The sequence below is a fragment of the Sturnus vulgaris genome, unplaced genomic scaffold, assembly GCF_052056855.1.
Source record: "Sturnus vulgaris isolate bStuVul1 unplaced genomic scaffold, bStuVul1.hap1 Scaffold_318, whole genome shotgun sequence".
Lineage (NCBI taxonomy): Eukaryota > Metazoa > Chordata > Aves > Passeriformes > Sturnidae > Sturnus > Sturnus vulgaris.
The window spans coordinates 49,560-56,850 of NW_028276388.1; the positions used below are offsets into that span (position 1 = coordinate 49,560).

General features: G+C 51.7%; 1 long non-coding RNA gene across 1 annotated transcript; it reads right to left on the minus strand.

The window, feature by feature from the left end:
* Window positions 1-4,660: 4,660 nt before the first annotated feature.
* Window positions 4,661-6,651, minus strand: LOC148217746 (uncharacterized). The gene is made up of 2 exons (XR_015800795.1): window positions 5,948-6,651; window positions 4,661-5,630 (listed from the first exon to the last, which is right to left on the minus strand). It is a non-coding gene; the product is annotated as an uncharacterized LOC148217746 (long non-coding RNA).
* Window positions 6,652-7,291: the final 640 nt, after the last annotated feature.

Sequence of the window (7,291 nt, forward strand, 5' to 3'; positions counted from 1 at the left end):
GAGATCAGGGTGCTCACTGGCAGCAGGGGCTGGGGTTAGGGCTGAGCAGGAGCAAAGCCGGAGCACATCAACCTCACCTCGTGTTTTCTCGGGGGCTTTATGGCCCTGGCAAGAGAGAGATGTTCACTGACGAGTCCCAGGCCGAGCCGTGAGCACAGCATGTTGTGTTGGAGCTGGGGTTTTTTTTTGAGACGTTCAGCAGCCACACTCTCTAGTCAAGAGTCCTGAGGTTTGTTGCTGCTCCACTTTCATCCTCATATCCAGCTTCCAGCCCTTTTCTTCTCTCTGTCCAGTGTGTCTTTTGTGTTCCTTTCTTGTCCTGTGTGCTCCCCATCCCATTCCCGTTCCCTACGGAGGGGGAGGGTGTGGAGACTGGGGGCTCCGACGTGGTTTGGGGCACCCCAAGGTCCCTGGGAAAGGGAGCCGGGCTGCGCTGGAGGAGCAGGTGAGTCGGGCATGGGGGGGGGGGGGGGGGGGTGTCATGGTGGGTGCCAGAACATTGAGAGGGAGGGGTGGGTGTAGAATGCATGAAAAACAGAACCATAAAAAATAGCTAAATATAGTCTAAAAGGAATGTTTAAATGCTTTTTATTTGGGTAGAGGCACGGTTTTTATAGCTAATATAAAAATAAAATATAAAGAATAGAAATAGATTGGTATACATGTAAAATATAATGAAATCTAAGTAGCAAATATCTATGAAAAATCTAGTGTATAACAGAAATAATGCAAATATAAGAATATGTATAAATATAAAATAGAGCTATGAGAATGGGAATAAGAATGGGGTAAAACATCAGTGAGAAATGGAAAAAAACCACATGAAAAATGGTGGGAAAATCAGTGAGAAATGGAGAAAAATCAGTGAAAAACGGGGGGGGAATCTTTGAAAAATGGGGAAAAAAATCAGTGAGAAATGGGGGAAAAAAAATCCATGAAAAATGGGGGAATAAATCAGTGAGAAACGGGGAAAAGTGGGGGAAAAAATAATTGAGAAATGGGGGAAAAAATCCGTGACGAATGGCGGGAAAAGTCATTAAGAAATGGGGGAAAAATCAGTGAGAAACAGGGAAAAAAATCAATGAGAAATGGGGGAAAATTTGGGACAAAATCAGCGAGAAATGGGGGAAAAATCAGTGGTAAATGGGGGAAAAGTCGATGAAAAATGGGGGAATATTCAGTGAGAAATGGGGGGGGGGGGAAATCAGTGAGAAATGGGGAAAAAAATCCATGGAAAACAGGCAAACAATCCATGGGCAATGGCGGGAACAGAGCGAGCTGTTGTTGCTCGTGCTGTGGTGGCCGATGCTGTGGGGAAAAAATAAGTGAAAAATGGGGGCAATAATCAGTGATAAATGGGGAGAAAATCAGTGATTAATGGGCGGAAAAATGCATGAAAAATGGAAGGAAAAATTCAGAGAGAAATGGGGGCAAATATCAGTGATAAATGGGGAAAAAAAATCAGTGATTAATGGGGGGAAAAATGCATGGAAAATGGGGGGAAAATTCAGAGAGAAATGGGGGCAAAAATCAGTGAGCAATGGGGGGGAAAATCGGGAAATATCCATGGAAAAATGGGGGGAAAAAATCAGTGAGAAATGGGGGAAAAAATCAGTGAGAAATGGGGGAAACATCATGGTGAAATGGGGAAAAAAAATCTTTGATAAATTGGGGAAACAAATCATTGAGAAATGGGGGGAAAAAATCAGTGAGAAATGGGGAAAATATGGGAAAAAATCCACGAAAATTGCGGGAAAAAATGCATGAAAAATTGGGGAAAAATCAGTAAGAAATGGGGGAAAAAATCCATGAAAAATGGCGGGAAAAATCAGATCGGCGATCGATAGCTAATGCGTGCCGATCGATTAGATCAGCGATCGATTGATCACGACTACCGATCGATTATATCGGCGATCGATTGCTAATGCCTGCAGATCGATTAGATCGGCAATCGATTGATCGCGCCTGGCGATCGATTAGATCGGCGTTCGATTGCTAATGCCTGCCGATCGATTAGATCGGCGATCGATTGCTAATGCCTGCCGATCGATTAGATCGGCGATCGATTGGTAATGCCTGCCGATCGATTAGATCGGCGATCGATTGATCGCGCCTGCCGATCGATTAGATCGGCGATCGATTGCTAATGCCTGCGGATCGATTAATCGCGCCTGCCGATCGATTAGATCGGCGATCGATTGATCGCGCCTGCCGATCGATTAGATCGGCGATCGATTGCTAATGCCTGCCGATCGATTAGATCGGCGATCGATTGATCGCGCCTGCCGATCGATTAGATCGGCGATCGATTGCTAATGCCTGCCGATCGATTAGATCGGCGATCGATTGATCGCGCCTGCCGATCGATTAGATCGGCGATCGATTGATGGCGCCTGCCGATCGATTAGATCGGCGATCGATTGCTAATGCCTGCCGATCGATTATATCGGCGATCGATTGATCGCGCCTGCCGATCGATTATATCGGCGTTCGATTGCTAATGCCTGCCGATCGATTAGCTCGGCGATCGATTGATGGCGCCTGCCGATCGATTAGATCGGCGATCGCTTTCCAATGCCTGCCGATCGATTGCTAATGCACACTATTTGCACACTCCTTGCACACCCTTTGCACTCATACAGAGGCAGGAGGTTTCTCAGTTCTGGTCGGGGTTTTTTGGGGCGTTCATTCAGGGGGATTTCCTCAAGGATTGGGACACTCCTTGATTCCATCCCTTGCCTGTCTCCCAAGCGCCACCCTGTGGGCAGAGCGCGGTACTGCGCGCCTGCCTCTCCCAAGATGGCGGCTCGGGTGTCGCTCCCCCGTCCTTCTAACTCTGGCTGCAAAAGGAGGGTGGCACAGCAAGGAGCCCGCTCGCTCTAGTGGGATGCCTGCGCACGACGCCGACACCGATCCCACGGGTGCGATTTTCGGCGGCGTTTCCAATCGTGCGGACATCTCCTTCAGCCCGCTTCGGCCCGGGGGAGAGGGGCGGTCCGCCAGCGATGGTCCCGGCGCAGCCCGGGCAGGCTCGGGGCGGAGCCGGGGCTTGGCGAGGCGGGGCACGGAGGTCCCGGGGACGGGACCGGGCGGGGCCGGGGCGGTGCTTTAGGGGCGGTCCCCAGTGGTCCCGGGCGGCACCGGGGGCGGGGCCGGGTGATCCCGGAGCGGTACCGAGCTGTGCTGGGGACGGTGCTGCAGGGGCGGTGCCGGGCCCGCCTCAGGGTGATTGAATGCCCAGAAATCGCCTCCTCTGCCCCGTGCTCACACTGAGCTGCGGGCTGCAGCGTGCTGTCGGAGCTCCGCACACAGCACGGATTTGGGCTTCCCCTCCTCTCAAACCCTCTCCCCCTTCTTCCTCCTCCTCATCTTCCTCTTTGTCCTCTGTCACTGCTGAGGCTCTGGAAAGAACTGAAATTCTGCAGGGAGAGATGTCCTCTCGTGGCCCCAGGGACTGCCTCGGCACGGGCCACGAGCGCCTCCGGCCCCTGCCTTCTCCTGCTTGAAAAGATCACCTGGAGCCCGAGCTCGGGGGGGTGAAATCAGCTGAAATCCAGGTAACTCTGTCAAGTGCCCCCCAGGGACATCGGCGGGGCTGGGGGATGAGGGTTTGAAACAGCAAATTCTTTGGAATATACACCTGTCCCTGTGCCGATGCTGCTGAGCTTCCTGCCACAGTATATCCCCACTCCATGAGGCGCTGTGAGGTTATGGCAGTGGGAATTGAGCAGGGAATTCGGGGCTATGGGCATAATTCACGGGAGCTAGCAAAGCTGACAGCCAACCCCAAATCGGGGCACAGCACAGAGAACAATCTGTGTGCTGCCCTGTCAGCTCAAGCTCCTGGGCTGGGAAGTATTGGGAGTTAAATGTATGGAATTACACAAATCACAGCAACTGGCATCACCCAGAGGGACAATCCAAGGCCCAAACAATTCCTCCACAGTCCACTCTGGGAAAAACACCCTGTGCCTGCCAGGAGCTCTGACCCTGCTTTTCCTACCAGCTCCTGAGCAGTGTCAGGGCCACCACGACGCCTTTAAAATCCAGATAAACCCCAAATCCTACACAGTGAATAATCCAAAGAAAGTACTGAATTGTTGTCATTAAAAGCTCAAAACTCATTAAGAATTCTATGACAACAGTGTAATGGACTCCCAGGAACCTCATGAATGCTCTCGGTTTCATTTTTGTGTATTTTTACTCCCTCATTTGGCAGCTTGTAAAACTTATCCTGGAATTCAGAGGTCAAGCAGGATCGACTTTGGATTGACCTTCACCTCTGGTCCCACTTTGTGCAAACACAACTCGTGCCCAGGTGGGTGAACTCATCACCTCAGCTTTTCACTCCAGAGTATCCCCTCCTTATTTCCCTGTAGATGAACTCAGATCCACTCCTCACCTCCACTGGTCATCCAAGCGTCCATTCTGTTCCCCACAGGCCCTGGTGGCCCCAGGGAGCTCCCTTGGCCTTTCTCCTGCCCCTCTGCAGCCCGAGGTCGCTACACAAACAGTTCTTGTGTCCCCTCTAAATGACCCCGGGTTTTCTGCTCAATGAATGGCATGACCCGTGCCCACTGCTCATGATTCACCCAACCAAAATCAAGAGCAAATGTTGCTTGGGCTTTAAGAACTTGAAATAACTCTGAAGCAAAAGAAATCACCTTTTTCTTCTGGTTTTTATTTTTATTTTTTCATTTAAGATGCTGGACTTGCCTCTGTGGATGTGTGCTGAGCTCTCACTGCAGGGGACTGTCAGGCCTGAATGGCTGTGAGTTCGTGTTCTTCTCAGTAGGGAATCAGAAATTATTCTTAGACCATAGAATTGTTTTCTGAAACCTTTCCCCTTTCCTCTTTGTGCCTTTGAATTTTTCATCTGTTCCCTGTTGTCACTTCCCCTGCCTGACTTCTGTGCAGCTCCTAGCTGGGAAAAACTGGGAAAACTTAGGGGGTACAGAGGTGGAATTTTTGGCTGGATTTTTCTAACATTTCTAATTTTGCTGAACTTATTTCCCCAGTGAGAAGAGCACGAACTCACAGCCATGCAGGCCTGACAGTCACTGCGGGAAATCTGACACAGTATTAATAAGTAACCTTTCCTGAGAGCAGTCACCACCCCAGTCCTCCAGCCTTGTCAAATGTTTGCAATGAATGGAGCCAAGTTCTAATCCTTAATCTAAATTTATGTCAGCTTTTGTTAGAAAGATACCGGACAGTAAATCATACAAGAGAATTTAAAAATTGCACAAAGAATAACAGGCCCAGACCAAACCCAACCGCCCCCATCAGTGCTCCACCCCAATTTTGGGAGAAACAGTGATACAGTTTATAAATACTCTCCTTCCACACTATTCAGTCCTTCACCGCACATCCCCAGAGAGGAGTCCCTCAGACCTTGCTCCCCTGAACACCAGGAGAGCTGGAGTTTCACCCAGATCCCACATTCCCATGGCAGTTAATCCCAGCAGGGAGGCAAAGAGGAACCCTGCATCCTCTGACATAGCCCACAGCACGGGCAGCACCAGGAGCCCTCCAGGCTCAGACCTCTGGTGCTGAAGCCTCTGGGCTTTGGCTGATCAAACACCACAGCTCTTGGCAAAGATGCCAGGAGAGTCGTGATTCTTCCTGTCCTGAAAGAGAGGAGGAAAAGAAAATTAAGTCGACTGCAGAAGGATTCCAGCTCTCAACTTCTGCTCTGATTCCTCACTCTGGGGTTTTATCCATGACAAGTGACACCAATTCAGAGTGCCCTTTTCCAGCATTTTTATTCCTAACTATTAAAAGGATGCTCATTTCTCTTATTGTATTCTTTGCTTAATTTTATTAGCGGCATTTTCATCCCAGACCCCACTTGTCAGTTCTTCAATCCTTTAGCACTGGACTTGGCACAAAGGGATACCCGTGGTGCTGCATCACAAGAAATCCCAAAGAGAAACCCCTTCCAAACCTGACGGAGAAAGCTTTCAAGGCACTCCAGAACACAGACAGCTTTTCCTGCCTTGTCAGGCCACACCAATTCTGTCCCATCCACCTGAACTGTGCAGGTGAGGAAAAGGCTTTCCTTGCTCCTCGGGAATCACTGTCTGAGACCACAGATGTCCATCCTGGGCAGCACCTGGAAACAACGTGGGAAAGGCAAAATGAGAGTGTTTTCTATCAGAAAATTACTACTACTAATAAAAATAACAATCAGAACTTCTGGACAAATTTAGTAACATCACTTTGATATGAGAAATACAGGCCATGCCCATCCTTGTAGCCCAGGTGAAAACAGGAAGGAGAACTAGAGGAAAAGCAGAGTCCCTTATTTGATCTCTGGACACAAACGGAGGCCTTTTCCCTGTGAAACCAAACTCACCCTTCCAGGGTTCCTGAGATCAGCTACGAGGAGGCTTTTGGCACTCCAAGAGCAGCTGGGTCACAGCTGGATGCGGCTTGGGTCTGGGAGACACCGTGCTCCTTCTGGAATTCTAGCACGCAAATGCCTGCTCCTGGCCCCAGGCCCGGAGATAAAATCTGTGGGGTTTTTCCCTGTGCAACATTGTTCACCCCTCCCAGGTTCCTGAGATCTGCACAGAGGAGGCTTTGGGCACCCCAAAGGCAGCCAGGGTTACAGGTGGGGGCAGCTTGGGGCTGGGAGAAATCCTCATCCATTTGGAATTTTATCAGGCAGAAACCTGGCTGGGTGCACAGGTCTCTGGACACGACCAGTGGCCCTTTCCCCTGTGAAACAAAACTCACCCTGCCAGGCTCCTGAGACCACTTAGGAGGAGGGGTTTGACTCTCCAAGAGCAGTCGCAACGAGAGATGCTCACACAGAAGGCCATGCAGAAGAGGAAACGAGCGCACCCGCAGCCCCCCAAGGCGCGCCCCAACGCCCCAGACCCGGCACTGCCAGCTCGGGCAGTCCCATAAAGCATCCCCCGCCTCCGCAGCGGCGGGACAGGCGGGGCCCGGGGTCCCGAGGAAACCGAGCGTGCCCGGAGGCGCGGCAGGACGGCAGCGCAGCGCCGCCTGGCGGCGGAGCAGGAGAGCAGCGCCGGGCCCCATGGCAGTATCGGTACCCGTGCGCCCCCTGCTGTCCGCGGCGATGCAGCGCCCGATGCCGAGTTCCACGCCCGTGTCGCCGAGGGAGAGGGGCACCGCTGGCTGGGGCCTCCCCGCCGACACGGACAGAAGCCGAAGCAGAAGCCCCGGTGCCATTGGCGGCCCCTACCCAGCGGGCCGGGCTCCGCCGGGCCCGCGGCCCCGCGCGGTATCGGGTCGGCCCGCTCCCGTCTTCGTCGCACCC